We start from the raw sequence: 15398 nt of genomic DNA on the forward strand, positions 1-15398 counted from the left end.
TGTGCACAGAAGTTTTTGAGGAAAAGCCTTGAAATAATATCTATCAATCATTTTTTAGCACATTTACTTGTGTAGGAAGACTTGAAAGACTAGTCTAGTAACCCAGAAATAAAAACAGAAAACAAAACAATCTTTCTAAAATTTTTCTTATGTCTAAAATGACAAGAATAGAAATGACTACCAAAATTTGCTTTGGGGTAAAAAGGGTATGCATGAAACATAAAAAGCTTAAATTTGTGACTTATAACATTGTGGAACTTAAAGGACAAAAGTGGGTATATTTTGAAATTATACTGTTATTAAATTTATTTTTATAAATATTGATTATAATAACTCATTATTTCTGTAATCGGATAAATGAGATCAATACAACAAACTAGTCAAATAGATACAAATGGATTTTTTTTCTTTGATCATGTTGTTTTTAGGTGCCATCAAGTCTCATAGACCCTATGAAAAACAGATCTGAGCCCAGCCCTATCTTGTGCCACCCTTATAATTGCTGTTATACTTGAGCACATTGTTACAGTCACCATGTTAATCCATCTGTTGAAGGTCTTCAACTCTCTTGCAAGCCAGCAACCTTATTATTAGGTCTTTTTCCAAGGACTGGCACCTCTTAACATGCTCAAAATATATAAGATGAAGTTTCATTTTCCTTGCCTGTAAAGAACACCCTGATTGTATTTTCTCAAGACATACTTACTTGTACTTTTAGCTGTCCATGGACAATTTAGTACTCTTCTCGAACACCACAACTCAAAGGCACTGATTCTTTTTCTACTTGTACTTTTAGCTGTCCATGGACAATTTAGTACTCTTCTCGAACACCACAACTCAAAGGCACTGATTCTTTTTCTATCATCCTTATTCATTGCCCTACTTTCATATGCACAGATAGTAAAAGAGGCTGGTTTGGATCAGGTTCACCTTAGTCTTTAAATTGATATGCTTGCTCTGTAGTACTTTTAAAAAGTCCTTGATAGCAGATTTTTCCCATGCAATGGTTCTTTTAAAATTGTGACTGGGGTTACTTTGAATTTAAGTAAAATGAAATTGTAAACAATTTATCTCCTTTACTCATTTATCAGGATAGTGCCTATTGGTCCAGTGGTCAGGATTTTTGTTTTCTTGATGTTGATATGTAATCCGTATTGACAATTGAAGTCCTTGATCTATATAGCAAGTGATTCAAGTCCTCTTCACTTTCAGTAAAGTTTGTTACCTGAATAATACAGGTTGTTGTCAGATCGTGATGTCACATTCTTCTTCATAGAGTCTATTGTTATATGATGAGCCAGAATCAACTTACAACTGGTAAGTTGAAACCCTCTTGCAGGTTTCTAGAGACAGTTAATTGCATAGACGACTGTACATCCATCTCCCGTTAATAGTGAGTGGTTTTAGACTGCATGCTTTGAGATTACACACAGCTTCTTACTACTAGGCCACCAGAGCTCCCTTCATAAATTCTAACTTCTTGAGTATGTTGCTGAGCATCAAAATTAATCTAATCAGTCACTTAATTCCCATTCAAAGGAAAATTCCATTTTTCAGAAGGTGATTGCTAATTTTTCTCCCACCCACTGAGCCACTGGTGGATTCCACGTACCACTGAGGCACCACGTTTGGGTTAGCAGTGCGCCTCCCTATCATTATGCTTCTGGAGCTCTATAAATGTCAAATTAAAGATACACGAAAGCATTAGTTATTTTAATTCTTTTAATCGTTTAATATTCAGCAATATTAAATATATCTCCTATATGTTCTTCATGGATATGCGTTTAGTTTTTGTTTATATAAAAAAATACCATATTAAAACTAGCTATATTGTTTGGCAAGATCTTGGTGTCATTAGTTTATTACCTAGGGTGCACCTAACCCTAAGTTGGTATCAGTTGGCAGTTTGAATGTATCAGCCCCTCTAAGGGATGGGTTATCTCCTTCTCTGTGATTTACAGCCTCCAGAAAACCCTCTAGCATGTCAACCATGTGTTAGTTCTGACTCAAGGCAATGAAGTTTTTTCTGGGGGCGTTGTGAGTTTTGATTTTTACATTGGCATTTATACAGCAAATATTTTTTTAACAAAAAGGAATATTTTTTCTTTAGAGTGTTTTCTATTGGCACATTTGATATCTTCAATGTATTACTCTGACAGATGTTTTAAAGGGACTGTTAATTTCAATATTAACAGAGAAACGTCTGCTGCTTGAAAGAAAAACTGTCTATTTTGTTGCTCGAACTCTTACATGATACATTGATATTACATAACAAGATAGTAATAAACACTATATTCAGTGTAAAAAGCAAAGTTTTATTAGTTTTTTTTCTTCTTTCTATTGCTTTATAACCATTTGGAAGTAACTTCAGTCTTAGAAAAATTTTTCTCCTTATTCATTGAACGTTAGAAATAGGTCTGGTGTTTCCTTGAGTTCAGTGACTACAAAGAGAAGTCTTATTTTGGTCTGATTTTTATCTTCTAAAGAATTTTTAAAGAAAAGACATATAATCCATTTTATTTCCATTTATATCACTACTTTCTAACAAAAAAAGACACTACATGAACTTACTATTAAATTCATTGCAAGTAATGAATTAAAAAAAAATAAGGGTTTTAATATTTCCAAAGACTATCAGATATTCTCTATGACATAGTAAGAAAGAGGAAAGGAGTCTGAATTTATCAAGCAGCTAAGTGGGGAGCTCTATTTATTTGAGACCATGTGTTTTTGGTCTAAGCCAAAAAAAACCAAACAACCCAATAACATAATATTTGCAAAGTAAAAATCATTTTTTCCAAGCAAAGTGTGATGATTAGATACATTACTTTTCCTCTTAGTGTTATAACTCATTCTCAAGAAGCTTAGAGAATGAATTTTGTCCAGAACTTTGAAAGATTAATACTTAGTTTAAATTTTTTTCAGTTATTCCTAACAAAGACTTTTACGCTGGTGAACTGGTTATTGTGTTAGTGGTTAAAGGAAATGTTTCTTAATTGTAATTCCAATGAAACAGCTTTTTAGATGCATGATGTGGATAAATGACCTAACCTTTGTTTCTGTAAAACGGAAATAATGACAATACTTAATTCACAGTAGGGCTGTGGATATCACTGCAACACACTTTTGATAAAGTACTAGGATTGCTGTGTTGTTCTGTGATATCTAGAAAATTCCAACTTATATCCACTCTATAGTCCTGAATAAAATTTGTTGCAATATTTCCAAGGCTGTAAATCTTTCTGGAAGCAGAACGTCATCTCTTTCTTTTGGATTAGTGAGTTTGAGCTATCAACTTACTACCAGCAAGTGAGCACTTGAACATTGAGCCACTAGTGCTCTTTATGTGATATTATTAATTTTTTATAAATCAAGTAAAACAAAAAAAAAGATATGAGATTAGAACAGAAAATGTAACTTTATGTTATCCTTATATTTTGGACCAATTATGTTCATTTATATGGCACATTTATTTGCTCATACAGTCAGTATTTTAAAACCCAAATGTACACCAAAAGGACCCTGGTGGTGAAGTGTTCTTCATGTTGCCCTACTAGTCCAAAGTTCAGTAGTTCAAAGCCACCAGCTGCTCTAAGGTGCAAAGATGATCAGTGTCCTCTCATCAAGATTTACAGGCTTGGGAAGCCAATGAAGGACGAAATAAGTCATAATTGACTCCACTGTCACTGTTTTGTTTTTGTGCTAAATCCATACCAGAAAAATCATTTTGTGATTATAATAATGACAAGACAGAAGTAATCCATCTCATAAGCAGCTCAAAAAGTTCTGCCGCTACAGAATGTTAAACAACTTTATATGCAGTTATGAATGACAACTTGAAGAAGCCGCTGTGTACACAATATTTTCCCACAGTAATGATAAATTGGAATTGTACTCAATAGCTGGTTTACATGTAGTATTTCTAATCTTCTCAATAAAACATAACATACATATTCCATTCATATTTTATGTGAGATTTTGAGAATTATAACTAATTTAATGCTTTTTCTGAATTCACACTCAGATTATATATTTCAGATCCAAAATTCATATATCTGCTTTTAATCTTTCCGCTACATATTATAAAGGCAAGATCGTAACAACTGAAGAGAGCTCTGGTGACTTAGTGGTAAGGAGTTGTACTGTCAACTCAAAGGCACGTTGCTTGAATCCACCAATTTGCTCCTTTGGAGAAAGGTGTGCAGTGGGCTCCCAATGCAATATATTGCCTCTGAAAACACACAGGAGGGTAAGTTATGAGTTGTTTCCAGCTCAATGATACATATCTTCTGAACATATATAAGTTGTATAACAATATATTTTCTGAATTCTGAGTATTTTTTCTTTCCCCCTTTCCTATTTCTTCTTATGAACACTTTCACTATTTGCATCCCATATTAAAAAAAAGATAAATCCTTAGACTAACCTATTAGTACTAAAACTTTGCTGTTAATTTAATTCCCTTGTTACAATCCCCCCCAAACCCTATGTCCTACTGCCAAAAAAAAATGGACTCAATTGGCCTGTGATGTTACTTAGTATTGATATTTATTTTAGACTCTTCTAGGTGATGTTAACATGTTTATTTTAGACTCTTCCAGGTGAGAAAGACTTGAAACACTTGCTGCAGAAGATTAAAGAATATAGCCTTTAATATGGATTTAATATTGGTCAAGAACCAATGAACTAAGATATAAGTAACTACTTGAGTGGTGCTAGATATAAGGATCAGAGACTTAAATTAAGAGATTAAGTTATAAGTCTCCAGAGGTAAGAATAGATTGGCAATAGGCACCTAACGGAAAGATTGCAACTTTGATCTACTTCCCAAAGAGCAGCTATATAAAAGCATTTTGAAGAAAAGTTCTCTTCTGACACACACAAATCCATCAGTCAGAATTGATGCAAAGCCAATTGTTTGGTTTTCAGTTCTAAATCATTTCATTAAGAATCAGATGACAGGAGAGATAAAGTGTTTCAGAAAGCAGACAAAGACAGATTTTTAAAACTTAACTCTTTAATGATCAGTTTCTTTTCTGCTTTGAGTGTTTCGTGGATACGATGTGGATTGACATAGTGCCATAATGAGCTCAAGTATAGCAGAAATGAAAAGGATGGAAAAAGATGGGATAGAGTTCAGATATGTTGTTCCTAGGGCTGTTGTGAGTCATCCTCAACTCAGCAGTACCTAACAGCAACATGAAATGTATTTTTAGCGATAGAAAGCATGCTGACATCAAGAGACAGAGAAGGATGTATTGAAGTAATATGGATTTTGATACTATTGTGTGGGATACAATGTTGTAGTGGACTTGGAAAATAGGATTGGTGGAGCAAGGCTTATTCCACTGGATTCATGTAGTTATTATATACGTTCATGGTTTAAAAAAAAAGGCTAGAACAGAACAAAGACAAAGAACTGCTAGAAGTTCAAGCTAGATTTAGAAGAGATAATGGCAGCAGGGATATCATTGCTGATGTCAGATGGATCATGTCTGAAAGAATACCAGAAGGATATTTATTTATGCATTATTGATTATGGAAAGGTATTTGACTGTGAGGGTCATAGAAAACTATGGCTATCATTGAGAAAAATGAGAATTCCAGAACACTTAATTGTGCTCCTTCAAAACCTATACCTAGACTTAGAAGATGTTTTGCAAAATAGAAAAGGAAAATTACAAGGTTTAAAGTTAAGAACGGTGTTCATTAAGGTTATATCCTTCCTTTATGTCTATTCAGTTTGTATGCTGAGCCAGTTACTTAAGCAGTTGGACTCTGTAGAAGAATGTGGCATCAGGATCAGAGGATGCAGATCACACAATCTTGCTTGCTAAAAGTGAGGAAGACTTGAAGCACTTGCTGCAGAAGATTAAAGAACACAGCCTTCAATATGGATTTCATATCAAGAAAAGAAAAATTCTCACCATTGGTCCAAAAGGCAACACCATGATAAATGGAGAAAATATTGAAACTGTAAACTCTGAGTCCACAATAAACACTCGTGGTGCCAACATTTAGGACATCCCCCACACCCAGCTGTAGCCAAGGCAACAGTATTTCAAGAATGGCTAGCAGAAGGGCAGAGCAAACAAGCAGAGATTGTTTCTCAACTGATAACCCATGTGCCTTGTGCTTTTCCACTGCCCTGGAGTTTGAACTCATTGTATACTTAAGAATTTGTGAACTGCTACATGTGCTACGTGACTGCCGCAAGTGCTACATGCAAAAATGCTGTGTAAACCCTGAGCGAACACTGAAACAATGAATTCAAACTGTGCTTTCATCACCCAATGAGAAGCTGATACCCAGTTGTATTCCCCTAAAGTGTATGAAAAAACCCAACTTTCTCTACTCGCGGTTGGCTCCTCTATCTCTTGCCAGAGATAAGAGTCGGCCTGGAGCTCCGCAATAAACCTCTTATCTCTTGCTGTTGCATCAAAAAAACCAAAAAAAAAACATTTAGGACATCAAAAGACATTGAACCGGGGAAGTCTACAGTCAGGGACTTCTCCAAATTATTGAGGAACATGTTTGTTTCGAAACTGAGGTGTTCCTGATTGAAGCTGTGGTCTTTTAAATAACTTGCTGAGCTCTGGATAATGAATAAGAAGAACTGATACCTATGAGTGGTGGAATTAGAGAAGAAAAATTAATATCCCATGAAATCACAAAAGAACAAAGAGATACATCTTGGAGAAGGTGCAACTAGAGTGCTTGTTGGAGGCAAAGTTGGTAAAACTTTATCTCACACATACTTTGAGCATGTTGCTAGGAGTGGCACACATTATGCTTAGAAAGGTCGAGGGTCAGTGAAAAGACACTTAATAAGATGGATTGACACAGTGACTGTAGCTATGGGCTCAAGTATGTCAGAGATGGTGAGGATTGCACAGGAGAGGCCAGCATTCAGATCTGTTGCTTATGGCATTGCTATGGGTTGTACTCAACATGATGACACATAACCTAAACAGCAGCCATAAGTGGTAGCACATATAAAACAGGAAAAACAACTACCCAAGAAATTTAAGAGATTGAAAATGTTGCCACATGATGTGTCCCATGGATCACAAAAGGCTTCAAATAGGGACTAAGTTTACGACTCATATTTCATTTTGCTCTACTTTAGTGTGGATTTGCTTATTGCTATGGTACTGGAAGCTAGTCATTGGTATTTGAAATACCATCAGGTTTACACATAAAGTCTTGGTTTCAGCAGAACATTCAGACTAAGACAAAGAGCCAGGGTGTCCATCCATTTATAAAAATCCAGATCTCCAAAGCTCTAAGGATAACAGACTAATATCGTTGGACATACTGCTAGAAAATTAGCCCCTCATTTTGAAAAACACTCACAATACAACTGGTGATAAACTGCTTCCTTAAAGTAGGGTCTAGCTTAATGAGGCATCTAGAGCAAAGCTTTTACCAAACAAAGACCTTTGTTGACTGATGTGGCAAGACTGAAAATGAGAATAAACAGCTACAAACATCTATGAGTAATTGAAACATAGAACGTACAAAGAATGAATGTGGGAATATTGGAAGCTGTAAGAAATGAAATATAATGCATTAAAATCACAATTCTAGGGAATAGTGAGCTGAAGTGAACCAACAATGACCATTTTAACCATGTGATCTACTATGCTTAGACTGACATACTGAGGATTAATTCGTTATCAAAAAGAATATTTCAAGACCTATCCTGAAGAACAATACTATTAGTGATAGGATACCATCCATACAAGTATATCAGTTGTTATAATACAACTATTATTCAAATATGCACACCAGCCAGTAGAGTAAAAGATGAAAAAGTTGAAGATTTGAAATTTGAGAGGAAACCTCACAATTTTTGCTTCTAAGGAGGACATTTTTGTTGTTCTTATGCTGCCTCTGACCCATAGTGACCCTATGTACAACACCTCTGAAGCCTTCCCTGTCCTGACTCAATCTCACTGATTCCAACACACCTATACCCTTTTTTTCCAGTTACTTTATCAGTCCATCTCATGCAGGGTCTTTTTCTCCTGCACTGTCTGTCCATCCTACAGAGCATTATGTCCTTCTCTAAGGGTCTATTTTTCAACACTTTGACTGCATATACTTCAAGGATTCTTTGATTTGAAAAAAGAAAAATATTTTATAATGTCATTTTCTGTAGGATTATTAGAAAGATATTTGACAATGCTAACAGATATTGTTAGTAGCAACTTTATCATTTCAACAGAGGACATCAATTTGGTTGAAAGATTGGGATTAAGTGACAAATAGTAGTAAATGCTAGGTCAAGTACTCTGTGCATATTATCATATATTTACGATTCACAGCAAAATCAGTGGAAAAACATTTCAATAACACCATTTTTCAAATGGGGAACACAAAACCTACATAAATTTGGTCTAAAATTACTAAGAAAATAAGTGACAGATTTAATTAAAATACAGACAGTAGAAATACAGGGGATATGTATGTAATTTATTTCTACACAGTTCAAACTCTCAGATTATGCTTTGAAATAAAGCTACATAATATGAAGAATTGAAAAATATTTCAATCTATCAAAGTAAAAGGTTATATAGGTTATGAGAAACAGGTTATTTGGGATGAAAAACAGATTATTATGGTAATCTAATATCGTTGAGTCAGCTCATAAAGAAACATAAGGAAAAACTCTTAAAAATTGAAATTTTTTCAAGATTAACAATAGCAACAACTAAACAATCTAATCAGTGAAAGGAAAACAGTTGAAGTAAATGTCAAGCAAAATTCAAATAATTTTCAGCAATGAATCAACAAAAAAGTATAAAACGTTTATAGCTCGATTTACTAAGTTATACATGAGCAATTAGTAAGATGTCTTTACTATTTAGGATGGCTAAATATAGCCGTGGGGATGACTTAGCATAATAGGTATCATAAAGTCAGTGGTTTAAATTACAAGCTGCTCAAAGGGACTAAGATGGGAAGCCTCTGCTATTAAAGATTTACAGCTTCAGAAACCTGGTAGAAGATTCTCCAGGAGTCAAACTCCACTCTGTGGCCTGAGGTTTCAATTTTTGGGACGGATAAAGGATTAAGTAGATATAACATATTATGTTGGGTTTTCATATATATATATATATATATACACACACAGATGTATATATTGTTAATGTTGTTAGGTGCTATGGGTCAAGTATGACTCATAACAAACCAACAAACAACTCTCTTGAACCCTGTTCAATCCTGTTTCATCCTGATCATTCTTGACACCCTTGAGCCCACTGCTGAAGTCATCATGTCAGTTCATCTCAGTGGAGCTCTTCCTATCCTTTGTTTCTCTATCTAAGCATGATATCACTTTCCAAAGAGTAGCCTCACCTAGCTACATGTCTAAAGTATGAAAGACTTAGTCATGTTTGCCTCCAAGGAGCACTCTGACATATATGTTTGTTATTTTGGAAGTCCATGGGATATTCAGTACTCTTCTCCAAGATCACAACGCAAAGGAGGGCATCAGTTCTTCTTCTGTCACCCCTATTCATTGTCCAGCTTTCTGATGCTTAGTAGGTGATTGAGAAGGCTATGGCCTGAATCAGGTACACTTTAGTCTTCAAACTGATATCATATCTCTTCAGAATTTTTGAGATGGCCCTGATAATGGACTTGTCCAACGCAATAGACATATTGACTTCCTGCCTGCTGGTACCAAAGATGTAGATTGTTGATTCAAGCAAGATGAAATCATTGACAGCTTCAATCCTTTCTCCATCTATCATAATGTTGAATGTTGGTCCTATAATGAGGATCTTTTCTTGATGTCAACATGTAAATAATATTGATGGCGGTAGTCTTTGATTTTCTGCAGCAAGCATTTCACATCCTCTTCACTTTGGACAACCTAAGTTGTGTCATCTGCATGATGAAGGTTGTTGATGAGTCTTTTTCTAATCCTGATGTCTAGCTTTGTGAGGTATTTGCTCAGTATACAGACCGAATAGGTATTAAGAAAGGATACATCCTTGATATACACCATTCCTGGTTTCAAACCAAGGAGTGTTTCCTTGCTTCACAACAACTTCTTGATCTAGGTATAGAATCATATAAGTGCACTATAGTGTCCTGAGATTTCTAGTCTTCTCCATGCTACCTATACTTTCATGTGATCCACAAACTCAAATTTGCCTTTGCATAGTCAATAAAACATAAATAGATATTCTCCTGGTTTTCCTTGCTTTTAGCCAGTATCCATCTGAAATCATTAATCATGTTCCTGGTATTCTGTCCTCTTCTAAAACCAGTTTGAACTTATGGTGGTTCGCTGTCTATGTAGTGTCTATGGTAGTTCCAGCCATTTTGTAAAGATCTCTAATAATTTTTGGCTTGCAGGAGATATTAGAGCTATTGTTTGATAAGTTTCATATTCTGTTGGATTATCTTTTTTTTAGGATGAGGACAAATATGGATCTATTCCATTCAGTTGGCCAGGGAGCTATCATTCAAATTTCCTACCATAAAAACTGGTGAGCATATCCAAGTTTTCAGGCATGTATGTATACTAACCTGTTGTCGTGTGCCATCAAATCAGAACCAGCCCATAACAGATCTTCCAGTGAGTTTTCAAAGACAGTTAATCTCACAGGAGGAAACTGCCCATCCTTAGCCCATGAAGCATCTGGTGGCTTTGAATCATCAGACTTTGGGGCTACAGCATATTTTCTTACCATTAGGCCACCAGATATATCATTTAATATGAAGAAGATACTATGATTATGGTAGGATCTGAGGAGAATAAGTATAACTGGGACAGAACTAAGGATGTTTGTTATTACGGGACTAATTTAGCAGTCTAATTCCAACTCATTTTATTTTAACTAAGAAATCAGTACATAGAATCAGAGGCTGCCTTCTTAAAGTGTGCTTATGTATATGAAGAAATACAGTCTTAAAGATCTTATCAAAGCTTTTATTATAACCTAGTTGAACTATGTAATTTTTAAATCTATTTTAATAATTGATGGTGTCCTTAATGGACAAATCTTATCTTTTATTTCTGTGTCTGGTTCCATCCTTTTGGTGTTATCAAACCATGGAATGAAGAAAGAAGAAATGAATGAGGCGAGAAAGAAATCCTGCTCATATCCTGCTTACTGGGCATCACAGGGATTCCTGTTCAACACAGGAGTGAACATCAGCCAGAAATGGGATTTAAGAATCGTTCTCAAATTTTTAATACTACTGACATTTTTAATTTTCTTACGATATTATCATATCTCTGTGTTCAACGAACATATATTGAGTAGCAGCTTAGTGGCTGCTACATATTGTTTCAGGCAATAATGAACAAGTCCTGGAAAAAGAGCTCTATTTCATGTTAAATTTCCAGATGTGTTACTCCTGTCTAAGGTTCTTGGTAGGATTTTTTTTTTTTTTTTTTAGTTAAGACTTCTGTGGGTTTCCTAAAGACTCTTAGTGGCATAATGCATAATTTAAAATGTGGCAATTAAGATCAACCAGTCTCTAGGAAAATACAGGCAGTCACCTACTTCCTTGGAACATGAAGGTTGGAGTGGGGTGGAGCATCACTATATGGTCTTAAGGAAAAATAAGGCAGTTGGTGGTTTTGTGGGCTATCAAACTCTATTTTTCTTTAACTTCTTGTACAATTCCTGATACATAGTAAATTCAGGTGCCAAATGTATATTATATACAATGGAGAGCTAAATATTGGCAGTCTGTCCCTATGCCATTTATAGGCCCTAAAAACCCATGGGAGGATCAACTCTGAATTGGTTCCAACTCAACAACACATAATAACAACATATTAACTAAAATGTAAATTATGTATTTAGATCTTGTAAACTAAGTATGGAGGAAATACATGTATTTTTACATTCCTGACTCCAAGGAAAACTTAATGTCACAGTGAATAGTCCTTTCAGATATTTTTTTAAATACCATTTTTTATTTTGTGATTTTAATGAAAGTTTACATAAAAGCTAGATTTTCATTCATTAAATTTACCCCTCCCCCTTCCTCTAGTTAACTTTTTAAAAAAATATTCACTTATTATTGTATGATTACCTGCACCCCACTTCCTCTATTTTACTTTGCAATGTACCTCTTATTCTGGTCTGTTGTTGTACTTATAATGCCTAATCATACATTCCTTTTAAATAGTTATTTCTTTAATCTGTTCTGATGCAATGTTTGTTATATATTCACTCTTATACTATTTCAGAAAATTATTATTATTATTATTATTCATTTTAATGAAAATTTACAGAGATTTTGGATTTCCATTCATTCATTGTTACACTTTTCTCCCTGTCTATCCTTTCCCCCTAGTTCACTCTTCTCCTTGAAAAGTAAAAGGAAAATTCTTTCATTGTTATACAATCCTTCTCCCCAAGGCCACCCCACATGAAGCCTTCATTCTGGACTCATGTCATGACAATAATACCTAGTCATATATGCCTTTTAAACAGTTCTCTCTCTCATCTGTTTCAAATAAGAATTTTTTATGGATAAATTGCTATTGCAGAAAAAGAACTCCTCGTTTTCCAAAAGACATGGTCTTCTACAAATTTTCAGAATTATTATTTTGGATATATCCAGGAACCCATAATCTGCAAATATATAAGCAGCCAAGCATGAAATGTAGTTATTATTAAATTCCTTTGAATCAACTACAATTCCCAGAAACCCTACAAACAACAGATTAAAATTTGCCCTATCTTTCACCATCCTCAAGATCTCCATCATGCTCAAGTATGTTGTTGAAGTCATTGTGTCAAATAACTAAGCATAACATAATGTGATTTAATTTTGGGGCACCCATTTGTCCCACTTTTTATCAGACAATCACATGGTACATACAATGCTGGTTTAAATAACAGTTAAAAAGAAAATTTCACATTCTTTCCTGAAGTAAAATTTTTTGAGTGGTAGGATATTATCTATATACATACCAAGGAAGAGCTTTTAATATAACATTTATTCAAATATACATTTATTCAAATATACATGATAATAGGTGAAGCCCAAGAGGAAGAAATTGAATATTTTTCCAAATTTTGCACATTAAAATTGACAAAATATGAAATTAAGAAGTGTTAATGATAACTGGTGATTAGAAAGGTAATGTTGAAAACAATGAAGAAGGAATGGTCAATGGAAAGTATTGACTTGATGACAGAAACCAGATCACAAATAGAATGATTGGATTTTGTATATTTCTTAAATAATTTATTCATTGGAAATAACTTTTTAAAAAAATACAGATGATGAATTTACACATGGACCTCACCAAATGAAGAGTGTAAGAATCAGGGGGTGGGGGTATGTCTAGGGAAGGAATCTGGAGAAGTCCAATATCTGCAGTCAAAACCAGTACAGATTCTGACTGTGGATTAAGCCATCAATTGCTCATGTACAAGTTCAAATGAAGGCTAAATAAGATAAAAATAAGTTTATGAGAACCAAAATACAAGCTTAAATCTATCCCACTTTAATTTAAAAATCTCTTTAGAATAGATTTGATGAATTAAAAACTAATGATGACATCAAGGATATTATCTATGAAGAGAAGATCAACACACACAGCCACACACACGCCACATGGATATCAATGCAAAGATAGAGAGAAAGGAATAAACAAAAATAGATGTCAAAAGAGACCCTGAAAATTGCACCAAGGCATTGAGAAGCCAAAACAAAGGGAAGAGATGTTGAAGTCAAAGAGATGCGCAGATTTTGAAGGACACCTATAGACAACAAAGCAAATTATTATATCAGAATATGTAGATATGGACTGCGGCTCAATGTCAAGAAGACAAAGATTCTCACCACTGGACCAATTGGCAGCATCAGGATGGATGGTGAAGAGATTGAGATTGTACACAGCTTTAGTTTGCTTGGATCCGTAGTCAACAGTCTTGGCACCAGCAGCCAGGAAATTAAAAGGCACATAGCCATGGGAAAGTCTGCTGTTAGGGACCTCTCCAAAGTACTGAAGAGCAATGGTGTCTCTCTGGAGACTAAGGTGCGTCTGATACAGGCTATGGTCTTCGCAATCACTTGTTATACATCAGAGAGTTGGACAATGACCAAGGAGGATAGAAGGAGAATTGATGCCTTTGAGCTGTGGTGCTGGAGAAGAGTATTGAGAATACCATGGACTGCTAGGAAAACAAACAGATTTGTCCTGGAAAGGGTTAAACCGGGTGGCTCCTTGGAGGCAAGGATTCTGAGGCTCCGTCTAACATACTTTGGACATGTTGTGAGGAGAGACCAGTCCTTGTAGAGGGACATCATGCTTGGGAGGGTGGAGGGACAGCGCAGGAGAAGAAGGCCCTCTAAGAGGTGGATTGATTCAGTGACTGGAATAATTGCAATGGGAGTGTCAGAGACAGTGCGATTGGCACAGGACAGAGCAGAGTTTAGGGCTGTTGTACATAGGGCCCCAAGAGTCGCAAGCAACTTGACGGCACATAACAACACCAACAACATGTAGAAAGCTGGGATTGAAGAATAAAAAGGGAAGAATTCACTCAGTAATTATTAAACTGAAAGAACGCAAATTTAAGTTCTAAGTTGAAATACTAAGATATGCTGTTTAAAAAATCTTGAGTGAACAAGAAAGTATCAAAAGAGGTTAGAAGGAAAACACAAACTCACAGTATCAAAAAGGCAGCACTGAAATATTTTAGAAAGTAACATATGATCAAGGGTCAGTGATAATAAAGGAAGAATTTCAAGCTGCAGGCACTGGCCAAAAATAAGGTCCCAGGAATTGATGGAATACCAATTAACATGTTTTTAAATTACAGATGCAGCCTTGGACGTATTCATCAGTCTGTGCAGGAAATTTGGAAGAGAGCTGCCTTGTTGACTGATTGAGAGATTCTTCTTTTTTTCTTTTATTTTATTAGTATTAATGAACATTTACAGGGATTTGGGGTTTTCATTCCTTCATTGCTGTGCCATTCTCTCTACCCTCTTCCCCAGTTTGTTCTCCTCCCGCCCTCCGAATGTCTGTTTTAATTGTCCAATTGCCACAGTGCTTGTAAAAGCCAGTTCTGTTTAATCTACTTTGTCAGTGTGTCCTTTGCCATTCCCTATCACTCCTCCCTGAGAGAGACTTCACCCTGATTCATAAGGGAAAGGGGATGGCGTATTCTCTTAGCTACTTCCTGCTGAAAAGGGACGCTGTGGGTTTCAGGGTGAAGATCTTCTCTCACTACTCTAAAGGGCCCCTTTGGCAGTAGGAAACACATAGACTATTATGGAGATTGATTTTGGAATTTAGATGCACTGTTATTAATTGTGCTTAGCCGTACATGTTCATATCCTTGAAGATGTATCATGGGGGTGTTGCAACCTAGAAGACACAAATCTAACTAACAAGTTATAAG

The sequence above is a fragment of the Elephantulus edwardii genome, unplaced genomic scaffold (assembly GCF_000299155.1).
Source record: "Elephantulus edwardii isolate Elephantulus edwardi_28Jun2011 unplaced genomic scaffold, EleEdw1.0 scaffold00021, whole genome shotgun sequence".
Classification (NCBI taxonomy): Eukaryota; Metazoa; Chordata; class Mammalia; order Macroscelidea; family Macroscelididae; genus Elephantulus; species Elephantulus edwardii.